This window comes from Coregonus clupeaformis, chromosome 15 (assembly GCF_020615455.1).
Source record: "Coregonus clupeaformis isolate EN_2021a chromosome 15, ASM2061545v1, whole genome shotgun sequence".
Lineage (NCBI taxonomy): Eukaryota > Metazoa > Chordata > Actinopteri > Salmoniformes > Salmonidae > Coregonus > Coregonus clupeaformis.
The window spans coordinates 41,454,569-41,480,867 of record NC_059206.1 but is presented as its reverse complement, the minus strand read 5'-3'; positions in this window follow the sequence as shown (position 1 = coordinate 41,480,867).

Genomic DNA, 26,299 nt, shown 5'->3' with positions numbered 1-26,299 from the left:
TCTAGGTTGACAGGTAAGGTGATATGATCCTTGTCTCTCAAAGCACTTCATGATGACAGAGGTGAGAGCTACAGGGCGATAGTCATTTAGTTCAGTTACCTTTGCTTTCTTGGGTAATGGAGGGGGGAGCTTTGTATGCATCTCTGTGTGTGGAGTAAAGGTGATCTAGAGTTTTTAATCACTCTAGTTGCACAGGTGACATGCTGGTAGAAATGAGTTTAAATGGATTTCAGTCTTCCTGCAATAAAAAGGAGCGCCACCTCTGGATGAGCATATTCTTGTTTGCTTATAGACCTATACAGCTCATTCAGTGCAGTGTTAGTGCCAGCATCGGTTAGTGGTGGTAAATAGACACCTAAATATAGATGAAAACTCTCTTGGTAAATAGTATGGTCTACAGCTTATCATTAAGTATTCTAACTCAGCAGAGCAGAACCTAGGAATTTCCTTAGTATTAGAGATCGCACACCAGCTTTTGTTAATAAAGATACACACACCACCCCCGCTGATCTTACCGGACTCTGCCATTCTGTCCTGCCGATACATAGAAAAACCAGCTAGATGTGCAGTACCAGTCAAAAGTTTGGACACACCTACTCATTCAAGGGTTTTTCTTTATTTATACTATTTTCTACATTGTAGAATAACAGTGTAGACATCAACACTATGAAGTAACACATATGGAATCATGCAGTAACCAAAAAAGTGTTAAACAAATCAAAATATATTGCTGAGCACTTGTTGGCTGCTTTTCCTTCACTCTGCGGTCCAACTCATCCCAAACTATCTCAATTGGGTTGAGGTTGGGTGATTGTGGAGGCCAGGTTATCTGATGCAGCACCATCACTCTCCATCTTGGTCAAATAGCCCTTACACAGCCTGGAGGTGTGTTGGGTCATTGTCCTGTTGAAAAACAAATGATAGTCCCACTAAGCGCAAACCAGATGGGATGGCGTATCACTACAGAATGCTGTGGTAGCCATGCTGGTTAAGTGTGCCTTGAATTCTAAAGAAATCACTGACAGTGTCACCAGCAAAGCACCCCCACACCTCCTACTCCATGCTTCACAGTGGGAACCACACATGCGGAGATCATCCGTTCACCTACACATTTGGACTCCAGACCAAAAAGACAGATATCCACCAGTCTAATGTCCATTGCTCGTGTTTCTTGGCCCAAGCAAGTCTCTTCTTCTTATTGGTGTCCTTTAGTAGTGGTTTCTTTGCAGCAATTTGACCATGAAGGCCTGAATCACGCAGTCTCCTCTGAACAGTTGATGTTGAGATGTGTCTGTTACTTGAACTCTGTGAAGCATTTATTTGTGCTGCAATTTCTGAGGCTGGTAACTCTAATGAACTTATCCTCTGCAGCAGAGGTAACTCTGGGTCTTCCTTTCCTGTGGCGGTCCTCATGAGAGCCAGTTTCATCATAGCACTTGATGGTATTTGCGACTGCACTTGAAGAAACGTTCAGTTCTTGAAATGTTCCATATTGACTGACCTTCATGTCTTAAAGTAATGATGGACTGTCATTTCTCTTTGCTTATTTGAGCTGTTCTTGCCATAATATGGACTTGGTCTTTTACCAAAGTGGTCTATCTTCTGTATACCACCCCTACCTTGTCACAACACAGCTGACTGGCTCAAACGTATTAAGAAGGAAAGAAATTCCACAAATTAACTTTTAACAAGGCACACCTGTTAATTGAAATGCATTCCAGGTGACTACCTCATGAAGCTGGTTGAGAGAATGTCAAGAGTGTGCAAAGCTGTCATCAAGGCGAAGGTTGCTACTTTGAAGAATCTCAAATATAAAATATATTTTGATTTGTTTAACACTTTTTTTGGTTACTACATGATTCCATATGTGTTATTACATAGTTTTGATGTCTTCACTATTATTCTACAATGTAGAAAATAGTATAAATAAAGAAAAACCCTGGAATGAGTAGGTGTGTCCAAACGTTTGACTGGAACTGTATATTATCCATGTCCTTGTTCAGCCATGACACCGAGAAGCATGGTATATTACAGTTCTTAATGTCCCGTTGATAGGATAGTCTCGAAAAGAGCTCATCCAGTTTATTCTCCAGCGATTGCACATTTACCAATAGGACAGGTTGGCCTGCCAGATGGTACCGGTCGGCCGGCAAGATAGTATCAGTCAGCTTGCCAGATAGGACCAGTCGGCTGGACTAGTCAACCGGCCTGAAAGGACCAGTCGGCCGGCCAGATCGGACCAGTCGGCCGGCCAGATGCAATCAGTTGGCCAGTTGGCCAGATAGTACCAGTCGGCCGGCCAGATAGGCCCAGTCGGCCGGCCAGCCAGATAGTACTAGTGGCTGGCAAGATGGGACCAGTCAGCTGGCCAGCCAGATAGTAACAGTTGGCCTCCATCTCCAAGTCCGACAACCATTCGGGCGTACCCAACATCTTGTGACTCATCCCGATATGGAATTGGACAATACTTCATGCTTTCTCTTTGCTTGGGCTCTGTCTCAGCCAATCAGAAGAGCTCCTTAAAAGGTCAGATGAAGACTGTTGTCTACGGTGACAAGAGGTCAAAAGGTTACCACGAGTGCAGTGTGAGTGGCAAATGTTTTTGGTTCGCTTTTCTTTCTTTCTTTCTTTCTTTCTTTCTTTCTTTCTTTCTTTCTTTCTTTCTTTCTTTCTTTCTTTCTTTCTTTCTTTCTTTCTTTCTTTCTTTCTTTCTTTCTTTCTTTCTTTCTTTCTTTCTTTCTTTCTTTCTTTCTTTCTTTCTTTCTTTCTTTCTTTCTTTCTTTCTTTCTTTCTTTCTCCCTTAACCCCTCTTATTTGGGTTCCAATGTGATTTCTAAAGGATTTTTTAAAATAAAAATAAAAACAAAAGACAAAAATGACTTTTTGGTATCTGTGTATTCTGGTTATTTCTCCTGGGTTGGTCAGACCTTGCCCTGACTCACACACACTCACTCAAACTCCCAAAAGATTATCAATACAAATTCTGTCTTACCTCTTGCACAAGCTTCCTCTACTTTTACAATAAGTATCCATGTTGTCAAAACACCCAAGAGGTGTTTTTGTGTACAATTTTGGAATTTGGGGAAAGTTACCAGAAAGTTAAATACAATATTTATTTAAACTTATTGATTGAATTACTTAATTATTACATTATTATTTCATATGCACACAGCATACACACACAATCTATTGTATATCAGACGTGCTCTAAGTACTATACTTTCTCTCTAAACAACAGATCATAAAATAATAACATGATATACTACTAACAACATTATAACAATAATCTACAATCATCATAATCAATATCATAACATTTATAATCAATAACATCATCAGAGATCAAATAACAAGAAAATAAACTTGTGAAAAACATGACCCCTTTTTTTATATGCTGGAATGCAATGTATAGAACACAAACCAGACGGAAATGTAGCTAGTCTCTTAAAATAACTTAAACTTCATTTTAATTTTAATTTTAATTTAACCTTTATTTAACCAGGTAAACCAGTTGAGAACAAGTTCTCATTTACAACTGCGACCTGGCCAAGATAAAGCAAAGCAGTGCGATAAAAACAACAACACAGAGTTACATATGGGGTAAAACAAAACAAAGTCAAAAATACAACAGAAATAAATATATATACAGTGTGTGCAAATGTAGCAAGTTATGGAGGTAAGGCAATAAATAGGCTATAGTGCAAAATAATTACAATTAGTATTAACACTGGAATGATAGATGTGCAAGAGATGATGTGCAAATAGAGATACTGGGGTACAAATGTGCAAAATAAATAACAATATAGGGATGAGGTAGTTGGGCGGGCTAATTTCAGATGGGCTGTGTACAGGTGCAGTGATCGGTAAGGTGCTCTGACAACTGATGCTTAAAGTTAGTGAGGGAGATAAGTGTCTCCAGCTTCAGAGATTTTTGCAATTTGTTCCAGTCATTGGCAGCAGAGAACTGGAAGGAATGGCGGCCAAAGGAGGTGTTGGCTTTGGGGATGACCAGTGAGATATACCTGCTGGAGCGCAGACTACGGGTGGGTGTTGCTATGGTGACCAATGAGCTAAGATAAGGCGTTACTAAGACTACCCTGCTGGCAAAAACCAAACAACACAAAAAGGAATAATGTTGGTTGCAGTCACTCCTTTTAGATTTATTCCAGGGTTATAGAAAGATAAACAAATTCGGAACATGTGTTATTAAAATAAGAACAATTTAAGGTTTGCCACCACAAGGTTTGCCACCACAGTGCTCCGCTAACAATCGATTTTATAACACAAAACTGACCTAAGATCAGCATGTAGGGTCAGTGTCATTCTTCTCCTACTCCGTCCACTGGGCTGCTCTCTCCTCTCCCGGCCCGGCTTCAGCTCTGGAGCTCAGAGAGACCATCCATGGCATTGGCATTGTCATAAAGATCAATGCTGCTCACCCTGTTCACTCTCTTCTTACTCCTGGTGGTCTAGTGAGACACAGCAACAAGAGTCAGACCTCCCCCTTCCCCTCTCCCCTTCCCCTTCCCCTTCCCCTTCCCCCTCTCCCTCTAGTTCAAATGACTTGTCACGTCTGAGTGAATGTCTTTACCTTGAAGTGCAGGTAGAAGGCGGTGATGGCTGTCAGTAGGATCAGCAGCACTACAATGTGTCTGATGATGAAGGTTGGTAGAGGAGAGGCTGCAAACAGAAACACGTTTGATGAGGGGACTGATCATCATCAGATAGATCTGTGAGGAATCTGTAAATGAAAAAATTATACGTCTGATTCATGTTCAGTTACCTGTAAGTGAGAGGAACTCACAGTTATGAGAGAAAACATAATACTCACAAACACAGCTGTATTTCCCTTGGTGGGAATAATCTGCAGCAGGGAAGAGGAAGGCAGCAGAGTGATCGACAGCTGTCTGGGTCTGGGTTCTGTTGGATTCGGTGAACGTGAGGAGGAAGGAGCCTCCTGGGTACTGTGGCAGAATGGAACAGGTGATGGTGAAGCTATGGCCCCTGAACACCTCGGGCCCCTGGTGGCCCCTGGTGGCCCCTGGAAACCCCTCACATTGAGTCAGTCAGGGAGATATGAGGCTGGACAAGGAGATCTGTAACAATAAAAGAGAACAGGAAAAACGTATTCAACTAGTTTCCTATACAGTGAGGGAAAAAAGTATTTGATCCCCTGCTGATTTTGTACGTTTGCCCACTGACAAAGAAATGATCAGTCTATAATTTTAATGGTAGGTTTATTTGAACAGTGAGAGACAGAATAACAACAAAAAAATCCAGAAAGACGCATTTCAAAAAAGTAATAAATTGATTTGCATTTTAATGAGGGAAATAAGTATTTGACCCCTCTGCAAAACATGACTTAGTACTTGGTGGCAAAACCCTTGTTGGCAATCACAGAGGTCAGACGTTTCTTGTAGTTGGCCACCAGGTTTGCACACATCTCAGGAGGTATTTTGTTCCACTCCTCTTTGCAGATCTTCTCCAAGTCATTAAGGTTTCGAGGCTGACGTTTGGCAACTCGAACCTTCAGCTCCCTCCACAGATTTTCTATGGGATTAAAGTCTGGAGACTGGCTAGGCCACTCCAGGACCTTAATGTGCTTCTTCTTGAGCCACTCCTTTGTTGCCTTGGCCGTGTGTTTTGGGTCATTGTCATGCTGGAATACCCACCCACAACCCATTTTCAATGCCCTGGCTGAGGGAAGGAGGTTCTCACCCAAGATTTGACGGTCCATGGCCCCGTCCATCGTCCCTTTGATGCGGTGAAGTTGTCCTGTCCCCTTAGCAGAAAAACACCCCCAAAGCATAGTGTTTCCACCTCCATGTTTGTCAGTGGGGATGGTGTTCTTGGGGTCATAGGCAGCATTCCTCCTCCTCCAAACACCGCGAGTTGAGTTGATGCCAAAGAGCTCGATTTTGGTCTCATCTGACCACAACACTTTCACCTAGTTCTCCTCTGAATCATTCAGATGTTCATTGGCAAACTTCAGATGGCCCTGTATATGTGCTTTGTTGAGCAGGGAGACCTTGCGGGCGCTGCAGGATTTCAGTCCTTCACGGCGTAATGTGTTACCAATTGTTTTCTTGGTGACTATGGTCCCGCTGCCTTGAGATCATTGACAAGATCCTCCCGTGTAGTTCTGGGCTGATTCCTCACCGTTCTCATGATCATTGCAACTCCACGAGGTGATATCTTGCATGGAGCCCCAGGCCGAGGGAGATTCACAGTTCTTTTGTGTTTCTTCCATTTGCGAATAATCGCACCAACTGTTGTCACCTTCTCACCAAGCTGCTTGGCGATTGTCTTGTAGCCCATTCCAGCCTTGTGTAGGTCTACAATCTTGTCCCTGACATCCTTGGAGAGCTCTTTGGTCTTGGCCATGGTGGAGAGTTTGGAATCTGGTTGATTGATTGCTTCTGTGGACAGGTGTCTTTTATACAGGTAACAAGCTCAGATTAGGAGCACTCCCTTTAAGAGTGTGCTCCTAATCTCAGCTCGTTACCTGTATAAAATACACCTGGGAGCCAGAAATCTTTCTGATTGAGAGGGGGTCAAATACTTATTTCCCTCATTAAAATGCAAATCAATTTATAACATTTCTGAAATGTGTTTTTCTGGATTTTTTTGTTGTTCTTTTGTCTCTCACTGTTCAAATAAACCTACCATTAAAATTATAGATTGATCATTTCTTTGTCAGTGGGCAAACGTACAAAAACAGCAGGGGATCAAATACTTTTTCCCTCACTGTAGATATGACAATAACATCAGTATGTACCAGTGCTAGCCACCATCCCTCATAGGGCAACATGAGTAGTGTCACTGAGACACCATATGTTTATATTAGGCTTAAGAAGGACATCTGTAACAAGAGGAGAGAAAAAGGAAACGTAGCTACTCAACTACTTTCCTCAGTTAGATATGACAATAACATTGCTATGTGACAGTGCTAGCGAGTAGCGACGTTCACTGGGATAACATTCAATACAAAAGCATTATGTGATGTTTAATTAAGTTGTATTTGATTCTTACTTGACTGAGTGATCTATTTTGTAAAGCATACATACAAGCTAACCAGTCATCGTGAGAGGTGCAGAGGAAGTTGTATGAATTAAGGAAATCAGTTGAATATAATGTCACATAACAATGTTATTACCTGAGCAGATCAATTTGTGTCCAGGAAGGAGATTAACAGTTTAGCCACAACCCAGTCCTATCTTTTTCTCAAAATAGTACAGAGGTGTAGATGGCTAGGCTATTTGGCTTGACATGAAACTACACTAGAGTTTTAATCCCGGTGCTGAGTTAGTGTGTTTGTAGAATATTAAGTCCCCTATTAACTGAGGTAAATGAAGCCAGAGCGTCAAGGTAATAATGGCTGGAGTAAATGTTGTTTGTTTTTGTTGTTCTATAAATTGCATTTTAGAGTTTTTTGCTTTCCTTAATTTGTTTTATGAGAAAGATAGCAGAGAAAATATTAGTTTTAATTACATCAACATCTTTCTCAGATATCCAATCGAAAGGCACTTCTGATATTTAATATTTCTCTTTGATTCGAATGTCACTGTTGACAACTTAATGGAATTTCTTAAATGTCTCCTGAGATCTTGCCTATGGTATAATGCTAATATTTCAACCGTGTTACAATCTGGTGACCATTAAGGGAATAGAGTTCTCAGATGAGGTGCAAAATTTCGTTCAGGAAAATGGAGTATTGACGAAGAAAAACTCACTTTAACATGCATTGGCCAATCAAAACCTAATATAGACGTGACTATCATTGATAGTGTTCTGCTTCCAAGAACTAGAATTTTCACTTGAGAAACAGATATGACTAGCAATCCACTGTTGATTAGATAATATTGCACAGAAAGCTGCAGAACGTACAGTGCACTAACAAACTGTGTGCTTCTGAGTAAACCAAGTGAATTTAGTGTGTGATTCTTCATTTGGACAAATGTATTGTGGTGCTAAGAAAAGTAAAGTATAAACACTTCTGGGTTAACGTCAGCTGTCCTCCAGACTACTGTAGCCACAGAAGGACACTTGATGTTGCCATAGCAACTCTCTGCCTTCCTCAAACTCCCTTTGTAATTCATTTGTTATTATGCAAAATGTAAGGGATTAGAACTGTAGTGACTGCAGGCAGACAATCATTTTTGTTCAACACCCATCATTATGCAAAGAATGCAGCCTTGATTTGTTCAAGTCTTTGTTTTCATATACTGACAGTTCCTTATTTTCCTTATGGCCGCAAGGTAATACGGGAGTATGTAAAAAACTTCCTGACACTTGTGAAATGGATTCTGTTGATGTGTCTCAGTCTTACCCTTCACTGGGGGGAATGTGAGAGAAGAGAGGGTCCAGACAGACAGCTCCTAGTAGGCTGGGCTCTCGGCAGCCAGAGCTCTGATGTAAAGGTCACTTATGCTCTGAGATAAATAAAACAACTCCTAGCTCTGAGAGCAGCTGCAGGCTGCCAGCCAAGTCCTTCAGAGAGACAGACAGGGCTCCCAGGTGCCAAATACAGGAGCAACCTGGACTGGCCTGGGGACGTGACATGAAACACTTTATCCATGGGGAGGGTTGAGGGCTGGGTGCTGCTTTCCCATGCTGGATTATCTAGGCCATGGTTTAAAGTCACGATGAAGCCACTGTCTGGCTGTCTCAATAACTAGTCCATCATCTCTAGAATGATTATTCCCTACAGGCTGATCTATGCAAATCTCAAGGATTTGGGCCAAAACCCAGTTATTTCTGTGCTCAGTCATTCTCTTAATGTTCAATATACTGAGTGCTCTACCGGTAAAAACCTTTTGAATCCAGTCTAATTTGAAATATTGAGCAAATGTCTCCATCTATTTAGAGACATGGTGCCTCGGCTGAAAAATGTTCCCCTTGTTTAATTGAATTGTGTTAGCCTTGAAATGAACTAGATTTGTCAGAATTTTTTGTCATGCAGAACAAAGCAAATTAACAAAAACAAAGAGACAAAGTAACAAAAGAAGTAAGTTCCCCCCCGGTTTTGTGTAATGTCTGGAAGAGAATAGTCCATAGGTAGAGGGGTTCCAGGCTCAGGGAGGAGAGGTGTCAGGTCCTCTTGAAGTTCTATGCATGGAAACCTAAGTGGACAGCTGCTGATGTCTGGATGCATACAGACACTGAAAATACTGTATGTGAGGAACACACACAGATCTGACCTCAGAGGGTAATAGTGAGTGACAGGCAGTTCTACCACATTGCCACATCACTCACACACATACACACACACACACACAGTTTGTGTCTGAGTTAAGATAAGGCTTGGAGAAAAAGGGAAATACTGACAGACATCTTATGCTGCAAGGGAGGAAAGAAGTGAGCATGGCATGCATTGATGAGCAACCATGCCTATGATTGTTTCAGTACTGTTTTAACTGCCTTCTCACAGTGGGTTGTAAGGTAAAGCCTCTGGTAAGACACAGCTAATAAATGGTAGCCTAATGCCTTCTTTTTCATAATTCAGGGAGCAATACACCCATAGCAAGCAAATAACACTTGAAATTGGCAGTGGTGGAAAAAGTACCCAATTGTTATACTTGAATAAAAGTATAGATACCTTAATAGAAAGTTACTCTAGTAAAAGTGAAAGTTAGCCATTAAAATACTACTTGAGTAAAAGTCTAAAAGTATTTGGTTTTAAATATACTTAAGTATCAAAAGTAAAAGTAAAAGTATAAATCACTTAACAATCCTTATATTAAGCAAAGTAGACAGCACCTGTCAATGTAAATAGTCCGGGTGGCCATTGTTCAGCAGTCTTATGGCTTGGGGGTAGAAGCTGGTCCTAGACTTGGCGCTCCGGTACCGCTTGCCGTGCAGGATCAGAGAGAACAGTCAATGACTTGGGTGACTGGAGTCTTTGACAATGTTTTGGGCCTTCCTCTGACACCGCCTAGTATATAGGTCCTGGATGGCAGAAAGCTTGGCCCCAGTGATGTACTGGGCCGTACGCACTACCCTCTGTAGCGCCTTACGGTCTGATGCCGAGCAGTTGCCATACCAGGCGGTGATGCAACCGGTCAGGATGCTCTCGAATAAGAGTCCGATTATTTGTTAAATAGTATTATAATTTTTTGGGTCCAGTTGGTTTTACATTGCCAAATGTCAAACAAACAAAAATTCCAAAACAAAACCATGTGTCCCGTTAAATCCATCTATGATTATCATGAAGCAGCACTTGTGTTCCTCATTCTTCATATTACGTTTTTACTTTGGTCTTCCAACAACATGCGGGAGGAAACATCGCTCACACTGCGATGTGAACAGGCTTTCCAGTAGCCTATTTCCCCGCTATAGCCCCTGTCTCACAGAATGTTTCAGAGATCGCAAGTTATGATGCTGAGTGCATTGCATCAAATGCTCGCAGTCAAACAACCAATAATATTGCATGACTCTGGATCTTTTCCTGTTTTTGGTCCAGACTATATTCTTACCTGCAGCGAACCACACCATGGTTTGAATTGAATCGCACGGAGACCACGCTTTTCGAGCGAACCACGGTGCATTGTTTAGTGTGCTCCCGAGTGGGGATAGTGTTCACACCAGTCCAAACTAACCTGACTAAGGGGGTAAACGCACCAGAGTTCGGAAAAACCACTCCAAACCCATTCAGTGTGAAAGCCCCCTTAGATCTAGATCAGGGTTACTCAACTCTTACCCTACGAGGTCCAGAGCCTGCGGTTTTCTGTTCTACCTGATAATTAATTACACACACCTGGTGTCCCTGGTCTAAATCAGTCCCTGATTAGAGGGGAACAATGAAAAAGAATGCAGTGGAATTGGCTTTGAGGTCCAGAGTTGAGTTTGAGGGGTCTAGATATTATTCTCCAGTTCTCACCTGACAGGTGGCTCAGCCTGTAGAGCAGTAGTGTCTTGTGGAGGCACAAGACTGAATCCCAGTATAGATTCATGTTTTTTATAAAATAGTTTTCTTTCTAACACTGGATACATTGTACTTAAAACTTGAGTTTCGATTAGCATTGGTTGTTCAGTTTTTTATTTAACATCCTAAATCATGCAATGGAGTCACATCCTAAATCGTTTAATGGAGCCACCATTTTTTGTAAAAATAAAATAAAAAACATAAAAAAGCACTATGTTGCTCTTTTTAAATCATAGATGGATAGTTTCAAAGTAACATTACCATGTGATCAATGACGTCCGAAGCTTAGTTTGATCATGTGCTTCACCGTGGTGCCGGTGCATCCTTCAATGCAAAGTTGTTTTCAAACATCGACGTCTACTGAAAACCTTATTTAGCAATTTATTAGATTTTTTCAGTTCATAGCACCTGAATGGTATCTCAGCAGTTAGGGACGGGGATTTGGGATCAGACACCAGCATAGGCACAAGACTGAATCCTGGCTATGGTTGAACAACTATTTTCTGTGAAACAACACTATCTTCCCATTGTTCTTCAAATAAATTGTTTTATTTAGGGTATTATGATAATCTTTCGTCTTCAGCATCTTAAATAACACCACAGATGTACAGTTTTTTGAAAAATTGTGAACCTGGAGGCAAAAAGGTTAAGTAGGATGTGGGATGCGAAACCTACATTGTAACTAAGTTAAATTTACCAATGCTCACACCTATCTATTGCGCCGCAAAGTTTTGATGGATGCAATGGGAAAACAAGTCTAATAAACTATTGAAGCCAAACATAAATTTACAGTGTAGAAACTTAAAATTATTAAACAGGAAAGACATTTACTCTCACCGGTGGCCAAAAAGAGCTGAAAACCACGCCCCAATAGGCCACACCTCCTGGAAGTAACCTGATTACCCAAACAATGGTTAATTTAATCATCAGTAAGGGTTTTTATTCAATTTCATGCTGGGTTGACCCAGCAGCTGGGTCTTTTTTAATGTAATCCATAGGTATTTGCAGGAGGCATGGCCTATTAGGGGCGTGGCTTTCGGTTAGTTCTGTTTGGCCACCCATGAGAGTAAATGTCATTCCTGTTCATCATGTTAAGTTTGAATACTAATGTAGTCTCATGGGTGGTCAAAAATAACAATATGAAAGCCACGGCCCTACTAAGCCAAGCTTCCAGTGTAAAAAAATTAAAGAAACAACAAAGTGACCCAACTGTGTTCTGTCCACTATTTACCCAGCGCTGGGTTGTTTGAACCCAGCCTTGATCGAGGGATACTACGGTGTGTAGTATAGTATTCTACAGTACACAACAGTTTACTACAGAATTCTATAGTAAGTACTGTAGTATTCTATAGTAAACTGTAATCTTTTTTTATATGGGTTTCTTTTTGTAGGCCTATAATCATTGTATTCGTATGGGGTAGCCAGAGTTCAAAGGAATAAATGAATTCATTCTAAAATGCAAGGACACCATTAGTTCAAATCGTCCACTTGAGTGTTTGTAAACAACTATGCTATTGAGTTGAAGATTATACAGTAGGAACTTGATTTGTGCTCATTTTGTAGGCTGAAAATCTGTTTAAGAACAGCTGAAGGCAAAAAAACTACTTCTCTGGTTGAAAACGGTCTATATGTGGCATCGATGTTAGTCGTAAACATTGTACTAGTTGCAAAATTGACAACAAATTGTAAGTGGTAGAACATTAGTCAGTATCTTTCAAAACAGAGTTTTGTGAGATTTGAATAAGTGAGTTTGTCACAGTTTACTGGAGCGTTGAGTTTGGATTACAATTACGTCATGCCCCGTCTTGCCCATCAACACGTGTGGTAACGCCCAGCTACCATGCGGAACACAGGTGGTCTGCTCCAGCAGCAGTAGCACCACATGTGATACATTATATTGACCAGATACTCAAGTGGCCGCTCTAACAATAAAAATAAATGTCTTAAAAAGTGGAAGGCAGTCGGGAGACAAGATCAGGTGGGACCATTCTAGCTGATGAGAGGGCAGATATGCGTGTGAACAAAAGCCACAACTTCAATATAAAATGTTTTTTCTTAAAGTTGCCGGGATGTCCCATGTCCTACTTATATCAGTACACTCGTAACAACTTAATCATTATGAAGCTTCTATTCGATCAAATAAGCCATTACATTTTTTTTATCACCAAATTCGACACTCTCTCCCATCAATAAGGGGGGGGAACTCCTGTCTTAGGTATGAAGAGTGACATGTTTGGCAAGGTAGCCCCAGCCCCACCGGATAAAATACTGATAGGTATCTGTATCGTCTGTGAATGGCAATAGAAGATGAAAGACAAGCTTAAGCAGAGCACAACGTCTACAGAATTATGTGAAGTTAGACACACGGGTTGAGGCCTGTTGGACCCACGGGTTGAGGCAAACTCTTTCATATCCAGGAGGGAGTGTCATGCACTGCTCCACCCCTACCACCCGACTGCACCTGTCCATAACCTGTAATACATTACATAGAAGGAAGGGACTTCATCACCCACTGGAGACTTGAAGACAGAACCTCACCCAGAGAGCTGTGCATGTCATTGTGTGATTAGACAGTCAAATCCTAAAGATCTAACAGCGGACATGAGGAGTGACGAGACGAGGCAAAACTAGCTAGTTATAAAATATTGTGTTGTAGGACAGCTGAGCTGACTGAAGAGTGGGCATTCAACTCGCAGTTGATACTATTTTGGAACTAAGTTGCAAGCTACTTTCGTGGCAAGGTGTTGTAGAAAGAGTGTCTCATGAAACACATTCCAGACACTGGCTCTTGCTATTTTGACATAACTGTGATTTGACAGAGAAATATCAGCTAGATAGGCTAGCCATCTGTAGCCATCCCCAAGCTCTGCTAGCTAGCTGCTGTCAGCTTGTCTATACACAAGATAAGCGTAGGCTTTAACCTACACATACAGTGGGGGAAAAAAGTATTTAGTCAGCCACCAATTGTGCAAGTTCTCCCACTTAAAAAGATGAGAGAGGCCTGTAATTTTCATCATAGGTACACGTCAACTATGACAGACAAATTGAGAAAAAAAAATCCAGAAAATCACATTGTAGGATTTTTAATGAATTTATTTGCAAATTATGGTGGAAAATAAGTATTTGGTCACCTACAAACAAGCAAGATTTATGGCTCTCACAGACCTGTAACTTCTTCTTTAAGAGGCTCCTCTGTCCTCCACTCGTTACCTGTATTAATGGCACCTGTTTGAACTTGTTATCAGTATAAAAGACACCTGTCCACAACCTCAAACAGTCACACTCCAAACTCCACTATGGCCAAGACCAAATAGCTGTCAAAGGACACCAGAAACAAAATTGTAGACCTGCACCAGGCTGGGAAGATTTTCTGGATTTTTTTTCCTCAATTTGTCTGTCATAGTTGACGTGTACCTATGATGAAAATTACAGGCCTCTCTCATCTTTTTAAGTGGGAGAACTTGCACAATTGGTGGCTGACTAAATACTTTTTTCCCCCACTGTAAATGCTGTGAATTAATGGTTCACCCCAGAGATTTTTGTACCTATTCAACGTTAGGAACCATGATAACCAGTATGTTGTTGAACTGTATGCTAAAAATGTGTGGCTGTGTCAATTCCGGAGCCACAACCACGAAAAGAGGAGCACGGCCCGTTGAATGGCAAAGACACCCAAGAAACACCCACATCCCCAAGACAACTCACGTTAGGCTTCTGTAATGGCCGCTAGCATTTCTTAATGTGCAAGCTAAAAAACGAGGCCAAAGTTCAGCTCTCTTTTAAAGAATGAGAAAGTGTGCCAATATGCCTGCTACATCATGTGAATTTGGACATTTCCCTCAATTTCTCTACACACAAAGTATGTTTGCTAACCTGCAGTAGCTACTATGCTATCACTAGTTCCTTCAAACATTGTGATTTGTATCATCAACATCAAGTAAAAGCACAAATGCCAGAGTTAGGTAACCATATAATTTAGGCTATTTAGACACGATTATAGGCTATTTATTTTGTTCAAATACAAACCGTCTCTACTCACCACTGAACTGGCTCCTAGGTGAGCAAGCACCGGTAAAGTTCGCGTTTTTAGTCACAGGCAGCGCGCCACTTGTTATTTGGTTTCTCCCATTTAGGGGGGTTTCATTAAAAGTTAATCAGAAACATTAATGTTTATGCAAATTCTGTCTTTGTTTTGATAAAGGTTTTAATTGTTGACCATTGTAATATAGAGTGAGCTAAAATATTGCCTTTCAAGCGAGTTATCACTGTTTATTAAGAATTGAGGCTACCTGTGTAGCTGATTCAATGGTTAAAGGCATGTTAGGGCAGATTTTCTTTTAAGATGCCTGTTATCATCCATCAATTGATGTGAACGCAATTATACAAGAGCTCCTGTTCCTCTTATAGAATATTAGCGCAAAAGTATTGTGTAGCTTCTGCACCAAAATATAAACAGTACCAGCACCCAAAATCAGTACCGGAACCTACAGTATTTCAGTCCAAGTCAAGCACTGGATATAGCCTAATAAACTGTATTGGTTTCCCAAGTTGTAGTGGGAGGACCACACACCATGTCATCGCTTACTCTAAGTTTATGTCTTCGATATGATGGTTATTATATCAATAGTTGCACATAAAGCCGTTTCCACCACCAATTCTCGCATAATTATACAATTGTACCGAAACTACCTATTTCCATCACAGCTGGGGCTTTTTTTTAACGCGGTATGACTTTACTCACATAAAAACTGTGGATGGAAATGTGGTTAATGACTGTGAAACAACTTTAGTACATCACCAGGGGACAGGGGGGCCATAGGATCAAAAGGAAAAGGGCAACTGTGGTGGGTCCCCTCATCATTAGACTATAGTGTGTGTGTGTGTGTGCCTGCGTGCGTGCATGCGTGCGAGAGAGTGAGAGAGGTAGAGAGAGAGATTGCAGACAATGATTTGTATGTATACTAAAAATAAAATAAAACGCAACATGTGAAGTTTTGGTCCAATGTTTCATAAGCTGAAATAAAAGATCCCAGAAATTTTCCATACGCATAAAAAGCTTATTTCTCTCGAATTTCGTGCACAAATTTGTTTACATCCTTGTTAGTGAGCATTTCTTCTTTGCCAAGATAATCCATCTACCTTACAGGTGTGGCATGTCAAGAAGCTGATTAAACAGCATGATCATTACACATGTGCACCTTGTGCAGGGGACAATAAAATGCCACTCTAAAATGTGCAGTTTTGTCACACAACACAATGCCACAGATGTCTCAAGTTTGAGTGAGTGTGCAATTGGCATGCTGACTGCAGGAATGTCCACCAGAGCTGTTTCCAGAGAATTGAATGTTCATTTCTCTACCATAAGCCGCCTCCAACAACGTTTTAGAGAATTTGGCAGTATGTCCAACCGGCCTCACAAACGCAGACCACATGTTACTCACGCCAGCCCAGAAGCTCCACATCATGCTTCTTCCCCTGTGGGATCATCTGAGACCAGCCACCCGGACAGCTGATGAAACTGAGGAGTATTTCTGTCTGTAAGAAAGCCCTTTTGTGGGGAAAAATTCATTCTGATTGGCTGGGCCTGGCTCCCCAGGAGCTGGGTCTGGCTTCAAAGGTGAGCACACATGGCTGCTTCCCTGCCCAGTCATGTGAAATCCATAGATTAGGGCCTAATTAATTCATTTAAATTGACTGATTTCCTTATATGAACTGTAACTCAGTAAAATCTTTGAAATTGTTCCATTTTGTGTTTATATTCTTCTTTCAAATTTTCTTGAGGCTGTTTTATTAAAGGTATTATGTCCGTGCCATGGTAAAACTACAATCCAATAATGAGGAGGCAGGAAGGTAAGTTTAGACTAATTACTCCATGGTGCAGGCAATGAACATGAACATCATGTCGGCAGGTGACTGTAAAATTCCACACCTATGGGGCGCGCACGCTATGGAAGTGTCTGTGCACATTCCATAACGTGCCCACAACCACTATACTCAATACACAACAAAAGGGACACATACATTAGTGATTAATCATAGTACAGTCCCATAATGGAAAGCACATTCGCCTCTCCCCTCTCATCTATCCACCATGAATCCATTCTTTCACCTTTCACAGTTGGTCAGTTATGGGAAATAGCCTTCTTTTTGCAATCAGTCAATCATGACAAACTGTAATTTTTAAAATAGGGAGGGAGTCTTGGGGAAATGGGGAAGATAAATGCATGAAATTGGCACTGGTTGAGCGGGTATTTTTCAGACTGTATTTCACTGTATGTTAATGTGAGATAATGTGTAGCTTGTGTGGGAGTTGCAGGACTTCAGAGATTAATTCACATTTTTCTAATGAAGAATAATTCAACATGAATCATGATTCATTGATCTTTAACACAACAAGCACAGTTAGGAGTAAAAATGCAGAGCCCAGGTGTGAGGACTCACTGTACCACACGTTGGTGGGCAGGGTTACTACACTCATCACTGGGCCTGTGGGCCGTGATACTGAAGGCACAATCATGGCATAGGCCAAATCACCTACAAATCACCTTCTGCAGCTTACTGTATCAACCTCAGTAATGAACCATGATACCGCAGCCCAATAAACGTATAGTCTCACCAGCTCACTGGGCTGTGACAAAACACTTGAGCTATTTTAGAATATATCTGCGTAAACATTTCTCATCTAATGCAATGTTCAGCCACTTCTATTTAAATGATAACACTGCTGACCCAAACACACTAAATTACACTGTCGAAGAAGGCACGTGAGGCATGACAAATGAATGTGGATTCTCAAAGAGCTGCTTAGCAGTAGCAGTATTCAATTGGAATTAACTTGGTTTAGCTTCACTAGTGTATGGTTGGATGGACATTAAATATGGTTGCTCTGTGTCTGTCTGGCTAGAGGAAAGAGAAAAATTGGGTTGACATGATTATGCCCTCTGGTTTATTAATACGCATCACTTTTTAATTCCACATAATAAATAATGTATTGGAATTGTGACAATATGCAACTTCGCCATTCCCCACGGGCAATCAGATTGATGGCAGGGGCTAGCACCAGGCCTCGGCCCCTGCTGACAACATTAACCATAAATTAATGTTCAGACACTAACACAGAGAATTTATGATGTGGGAAACACAAGGCTTACTTAGAACACTGCAGCTGCTGCCCCTGATGCCAAAGGCTTAGCACCTAATGTCCTTAAGAGAGATACTGTACATTTACTCTATTTGTACAAATATGTAACAGAAGATTTGCATGTGGGTAGACAGTATTGTGTGGTACCCGGGAGCTGACTGTATTCTCGGGATATGTGTGAGTGTGCGTGTGTATGCTTTGCGTTGGCACCAGAGCTACTGTAGCTGAGTGTATTATCAGTGTGTGTGTGTGTGTGTGTGTTAGAGAGAGATAGAGAAAGAGAGAGAGAGAGAGAGAGAGAGAGAGAGAGAGAGAGAGAGAGAGAGAGAGAGAGAGAGAGAGAGAGAGAGAGAGAGAGAGAGAGAGAGTGTGTTTGAGTGAGAGTCAGTTGTGTTTTGTACTAGGGGTACAGTACTAGTGAGTGTGTGTTGTGTGTGGTACTACTGTAGGGCTAGCTGGTGGGGCTTGGTAAGAGCATCTGTTTCAAGTGTAATGTGTGTCCCTCCCTCCTCTCTCACACTCTCATCATTAACAGCGTTTAATTAAAGCTGCAGCCCACTCCTGTGGTTGGTGAGGGTGCCGTTAGGAAGGTGAGGGGGGAGATGACACACACAGTGATATCAAACTCTATCAGTTATGGGGATAAGCAGCCTTAAATCTGGAATCCATAGCGGTGAAACTGCCACATCCATTTGGTATATTACAACAACAAAGACATTAGTTCAAACAATGAACACTGACATCATTGCACATCATTGCATGTGGGATAGAACGGCAGAGTATGTACTACAATTTCTTTTTTACCACGATGCTGGATGCTCATTTCCTCAAAACAAAAACAATAACAAATGCACCTGGAGCAGCCAGTGACGCTGTTGCGCCTATAGCGGATCTCAGTTTTAAAGCGGTGATCGCTTATAGGTTTTAAATGTTTTGGTTTATTTGAATTAGGTTTACATTTCAACCATACCCTGGATTTTGGAGGTGAAAAATAAAGTCCCTTTTCCCCCGTGTGACCTATTTATTTTCTGTTGTAACCTAATGTCCCACATTTGTACAGGTAGAGAATATATTTGATCTGAAATCATAACACAGCCTAGCACCACCGTTTGACTATACATTTCTCAAAATAAATGTCTATTGCAGCCATTAACACATACACAATGAAAGATGAGCCTGTAACCCTTCACCTAAAACGAGGTAAAATGCATGTTATGTGGTCATAATGCACAGTTAGCACATCATATGCATGAATGGACAATGAGTTTGAAATATGCATTTAAATAAATTGAATCCAATGTCATGGAAATATTGCTATGCCAGCAAATAGGCTGTGTGATCATGTCAATAAATATTAATCGAGCAGTTTCTAGCTGCAGTTAAGCAATCTATTGTGTGATGGATACATAGGGGATAAATAATTATTATGATATTGACATAGCAGAGAGTGATTCACTCTCTGAGGAATGGCTGACTTGGTGTTTACTGAGTGGTTAGACCATAATGACTTCTAAGAACTGACTAATTCTAATACTGATCGAGAGGTGGATGGATTAATGGTGGTAGTATGTTTATTGTTTAGAGGAACACACTGTACTGTACAGGGTTCAATGTCCCAGTATCTTGTGTTATTAGATGGAAATAAGCTAATTGTGTATTCTATCTTTCCTATGCATCTTTTCTCTCAGTGACAATTAGATGCAGTAGCAAGATGTGCATTTATCCTCATCCTGGTCTTTCAGAATAACCAAACAGGCCATGTAGCGGACAGGACCAATTTCTTAGTTCCCTGGTTCTTATAGAGCTGATTTATACACTCAGTTCACCAGGGAGCACCAGCAGGCAGTGTATAGTAGGAGGGATAGATTTTTAGATTTTATTAGTACTGTACAGGGTTGGGGAGTGAGCTATACAGAGCTGGATTCATATTAATGAAAAAAATAAGATGTTTTATTGTCACATACACCAGGTAGAAGCAGTGAAATGTGTTGTTTTACAGGGTCAGCCATAGTAGTATGGTACCCCTGAAGCAAATTAGGGTTTTTCACTTTGTCGGCATGGGTATTAGAAACCAGCGACCTTTCAGTTACTGGCCCAACACTCTAACCGCTAGGCTACCTGCCACCCTAACGAATTGCAGTGCCGAACGACATGCTACAGATTAAACAGTTGGTGCAGGTGGGATACTTTTATTTGGGGTCCATGACACCCACAGAAGAGCTGCAGTGAAACAGAGCTGTATTCAGCCTGGCTGGCAGGGCTCCCAAAGCCTCTGCATAGCTGATATAGGGCCTGGCTATCTGCTGTGACAACACCTTATTAAAATCAAGTGCGTTTGTCCTTTTTCCTCCTTGCTCCCTCTTCCTCCCCCCTCCCCTCCCCCATAGAGCAAGACATAAATCCACTAAGCCGCCCCAGGCAAGGTCTTCATCAGAAGTTCACTCCTCATCTCTTTACGTAAAGTCAGCAGTGTACCTGTATAATTACACTGTGCTTTAGAGAATGTGGGCTGGGAAATTTGGTATCTATTCCATGCCTCTATTGTGACTGCAACAGCAGTGTTTATGTACTGTTAAAAAGTGACTTCAAATGCAGTGTGAGTGTACTTCATTAGTATGTGTTAGTGTTTGACACGTAAAACAAAAATAAAAGAAAAACAGAGAAAATATAACTGCATAAAACATTAAACACAGTTAATTACGTAGAAAGGTCATGGATTATGCCAACTGCATACATAATCTTAGTAATAACGTAATTCAAAACAATGTAATTGAAATGTTGAAGTGGAGCACGTTTTGGTTTTTACACACAAATAATCAACTAACCATCAAGCTTTGATAATTTGAATCAGCTGTGTAGTGTTAGGGCAAAAACAAAAACTTATAGCCCTTGGGGTCCCGAGGATTGAGTTAGGGAAACACCAAAAATATATACACAGATGCCATTCCAATAAAGACGAGCTTATCCATGTGCCATGTTATCCATTATATAAGGCTTTTGTCAATGTGACATTATGTAAGACCCCTTAAAGCTATAGGTGTGACAGAAGCAATGACGAGGTATTAACAGGTTTAACATTTTTAAAATTCCCATCCAGAATTTTCATTAATGACCATAATCAATATGCTTACTTGCAATATCATTCATGTTATATGAATTCAGATATGGTGTTATGGTCATTGTGTTAAATGTATAAAAAGCCAAAGAAAATACACAGAGAGAGAAAGACAGAGGTATTGCAACACATATAACATTTAAAACATATCACACATACAGTATCTATACTTTTCTTTCTTTGCATATCACAATTTCATCCTAACAAAAAATCTAAACAAGAATGTCGCATATATGGGAGGGCTGCAACGAAAATGTAAAAAAACTATAAATAATTAAATAGGTAATTGATAGTATAATGATACATTTGGCAGTCATGATAAAACTGCAGTCATGGAGAAAGAAATGCCAGCATGCTTCTGACTTGACCAACATATGTACAAGTCCAGCATCATCTGATTTACATTAGAACATTGCTGTCGGTTGTCATTTTTGCCTTGTACATTTTAGAGGGAGTCCAGTAAGTTCTATTTATTATATTGTACTGAACCATTTGTGTTTTAGACTCTCTGCCAATTTTAAAACAATTTTTCCACACGTTTTTCCATTTCATTTATTGTATATTCATCTTCAAATATTTACCAAATTTTTCCCTTAAGGGAGGGTCTGGTCCCCTTGTTTTTTAGTTTAACAATTTATACACCCTGGATGCAGGTGGGTTTTGGAATGGACATCCTTTATGAAACATGTTTAAATGTAATTGTACTATCTGCCGACTTGACTGCCTGTACAATCTGAATTATTCTAAAATGGAAGTTTGGACCGTGTCTGATTTGTATAAAGATGGTAAAATTATGGATCTGAATGAACTGAAAGCCGGCTCTACCAACCATCTGTAGCCAATCTCGCCACATTACCGGTCTGTGATTGATTAATATGTGTGGATGTTCCAGATGGTTGCTTGAAAAGAGGTACATAAGGAGACTGCACATTTATTTCCAACAATTTTAAGAATGTTCCAAGAATCAGATATTGTTGGAGACAGAGGTAATGTATGAAATATACTCCCAGGAATTTTCTGATAATTCTGCACTGCACCCTCTGCATTTAATTACATAATGAATTGTCCCGCCATTAAAATGTTGGGCTATTTAACCAATAGTCATTAACTAATTCTAAATTACAATTCTCAAACATAAGGTCAATACCATAAGTCATTGAAAATCAACATTTCATACACATTTACAGTAGATAGGTACACAGGCCTAAGAAGGCAGCGTTTGACTGAATCAGGCACTGACACTTTAAACAATATATTTCATTTTCATATTACAAAGAGGCACCTTGCATTAGAATGAAATAATCCTAAGGGCATTTGATAGCAGCAGTTTTATTCTATGCTGTAAATTCTGACCTCAGAATGGCTGATTATGGTGTGATTGCAGTTCATTGAGGAGAAAAGGAGGAAGAAAACCTTTCATCCATTCTTGTCATTGAAGAGCATCTTCTTTGACCCTTGTGGCGCTGTGTACTCCTATTGTTACGTGGAGTGAATTGATCAGTGAATTGAGGGGGGTGCGTACGTGCGTGTGTTGTGGGTAGCTTTGCCCGTGATTAATGTGCCATGTCCTCGCTCTGTGGGAGGAAGATGATGTAGGATTCTGTGCCCTTTGTGTTCACAATCTGGGTTAATGCTGAACCTATCAGTTGATTTAACCACCAGGGACTAGCGAGAGACTAACCTGGGATGTAGGTGACTAAAATCCATGGAACCCAAACCTTGAATCTTTAGGGTAAACAAATGTAAGGGATAGCTGATAGTCTGAGGCTATTGCCGTTTGACAATATATGTAGTGTACTGTAGGTAGAACACCATCCATGCAGTACATCAGTGTCACACCATGCAGGTTTCCAGTTCCAGGGCATTCAGACAGCCCATCCTGAGGTTCTGTCACCACTGGGAGAGGAGAGGTGTGGTGGCAGGTTTTAAACAGCAGCTTGATATAAGCAGAGAAAGACAGGAGAGGTTTGCCCTCTGCATCTCAAAGAGGACCTGTCCTCTAGCTCAGTGTTTTCCAACCAGGGGTACTAGGACTGGGGGTACTTGGTCTATCCACAGGGGGTACTTGAGAAGACTCATGACACCATAGGCTTACTGGTAAAATGCACATGAGGGGGTACTTCAGGGGAAGTCTGGGCAAAGCAAAATGTACTGGATGATACAGTAACCGAAAAAGGTTGGGAACCACTGATCTACATAATCCATTATGTTATCACAAAACCATTTTTCTCACACTTAGAAATTCACCATCTCTGATCACAGCATCTTGTTAAAAGGTTTAGGGTACTTTTAAGTATGTGTTACATTGGAAATATGACATTTGTCCTTGTTAGTGCTTTAAAGGCTCATACACATCAGATCTTAATGTAAATGAGACTCCAAGTAATTATAGCAGTATGTTGATGTGGCAGTCAGGAGTCTCTGGGGAGAAAGAAGGGAGCTCCATAATCGTATCTTAAGAGAATTCTAGAAGAGGGAGAAAGAGAGAGATACAGTGCCTTCAGAAAGTATTCACACCCCTTGACTTTTTCCACATTTTGTTGTGTTGCAGCCTGAATAAAAAACGAATTCAATTGAGATTTTGTGTCACTGGCCTACACACAATACCCCATAATGTCGAAGTGGAATTAAGATTTTTTTTTTTACAAATACATTAAAAATAAAAAGTTGAAATGTCTTGAGTCAACAAGTATTCAACCACTTAATTATGGCAAGCCTAAATAAGTTCAGGAGAAAAAATGTGGAGTTGCTTACCAAGACAACATTAAATGTTCCTGAGTGGCCTTGTTACAGTTTTGACTTAAATTGGCTTGAAAATCTATAGCAAGACATGAAAATGGCTGTCTAGCAATGATCAACGACCAACTTGACAGAGCTTGAATAATTTTTTAAAAGAATTATGTGCAAATATTGTACTATCCAGGTGTGCAAAGCTCTTAGACACTTACCCAAAAAGAATCACAGCTGTAATCACTGCCAAAGGTGATTCTAACATGTATTGACTCAGGGGTGTGAATACTTATGTAAATGAGATATTTCTGTATTTCATTTTCAATAAATGTGCAAACATTTCTAAAAACATTTTGTTCACTTTGTCATTATGGGGTATTGTGTGTAGTAGATGGGTGAGAAAAAAAATGAATTTAATCAATTTTGAATTCAGGCTGTAACACAACAGAATTTGAAATAAGTCAAGAGGTATGAATACTTTCTGAAGGCACTGCGGAAGGAAAAAATGAGAGGGAGATGAAGAGAACTGTAGAAAGATCTCAGCTGTAGAAGATGCTAATAGAATTCTGCGTAGAGAATGAATAGAAGAATGAGAAGACAGATGAACACGCCACGTTGATCCTTCCACACACAGGACTACCACATGGGAGAACTGATAAAAGAGGAAAATAACTAAAAATACGGGAAAATATAAAGTCACTCTGAAAGACTTGATGTGTGGTTTATAACCCACATCACCAACTCCCAGTACGCATGACCTCATTTAATACACAGCTAATTTAATCAAAATGACTTATCCTTGATTAGACACTCTCTTGAGGTACAAAAAGGTGCTATCTAGAACTTAAAAGGGTTATTCGGCTGTCCTCATAGGAGAACCCTTTGAAGAACCCTTTTGGTTCCAGGTAGAACCCTTTTGAGTTCCATGTAGAACGATTTCCACAGAAAGATCTACCCAAAAAGTTATATCTGGAACCATAAAGGGTCGAAAAATGGAAGCGTATGCAGAAAACTACCTCATGCCTACTGTAAAATAACAAATCAAATCAAATTTCATGGGTCACATACACATATTTAACAGATGTTATTGCGGGTGTAGCGAAATGCTTGTGTTCCTAGCTCCAACAGTGCAGTAGTATCTAACAATCACAATAATACACACAAATCTAAAAGTAAAAGAATGGAAATAAGAAATATATACATATTTGGACAGGCAATGTAGGAGTGGCACTGACTAAAATATAGTAGAATAGAATACAATATGAGATGAGTAAAGCAGTATGTAAACATTATTAAAGTGACTAGTGTTCCATTATTAAAGTGGCCAGTGATTCCATGTGTATGTACAGTATATAGGGCAGCAGCCTCTAAGGTGCAGGGTTGAGTTACCGGGTGGTAGCCGGCTAGTGATGGCTACGTAACAGTCTGATGGCCTTGAGATTTTGTTTTTTAGTCTGTCGGTCCCAGCTTTGATGCACCTGTACTGACCTCGCCTACTGGATGATAGCGGGGTGAACAGGCCGTGGCTCGGGTGGTTGATATCCTTGATGATCTTTTTGGCCTTCCTGTGACATCGGGTGCTGTAGGTGTCCTGGAGGGCAGGCAGTGTGCCCCCGGTGATGCGTTGGGCAGACCGCACCACCCTCAGGAGAGCCCTATGGTTGCAAGCAGTGCAGTTGCTGTACCAGGCAGTGATACAGCCCGATAGGATGCTCTCAATTGTGCATCTGTAAAAGTTTGTGAGGGTCTTAGGGGCCACGCCAAATTTCTTCAGCCTCAGGAGGTTGAAGAGGTGCTGTTGCACCTTCTTCACCACACTGTCTGTGTGGATGGACCATTGCAGATTGATGTGTACGCTGAGGAACTTGAAGCTTTTCCACCTTCTCCACTGCAGTCCCGTCGATGTGGATAAGGGCGTGCTCCCTCTGCTGTTTCCTGAAGTCCACGATCAGCTCCTTCGTTTTGTTGACATTGAGGGAGAGGTTATTATCCTAGCACCACTCTGCCAGGGCCCTCACCTCCTCCCTGTAGGCTGTCTCGTCATTGTTGTTAATCAGGCCTACTGCTGTTGTGTCGTCTGCAAACTTGATGATTGAGTTGGAGGCGTGCTTGGCCATGCAGTCATGGGTGAACAGGGAGTACAGGAGTGGGCTGAGCACGCACCCTTGTGGGGCCCCTATGTTGAGGATCAGCGAAGTGGAGGTGTTGTTTCCTACCTTCACCACCCTGGGGCGGCCCGTCAAAAAGTCCAGGACCCAGTTGCACAGGGCGGGGTTTAGACCCAGGGCCCCGAGCTTAATGATGAGCTTGGAGGGTACTATGGTGTTGAAGGCTGAGCCTTAGTCAATTAACAACATTCTTAAGTAGGTATTCCTCTTGTCCAGATGGG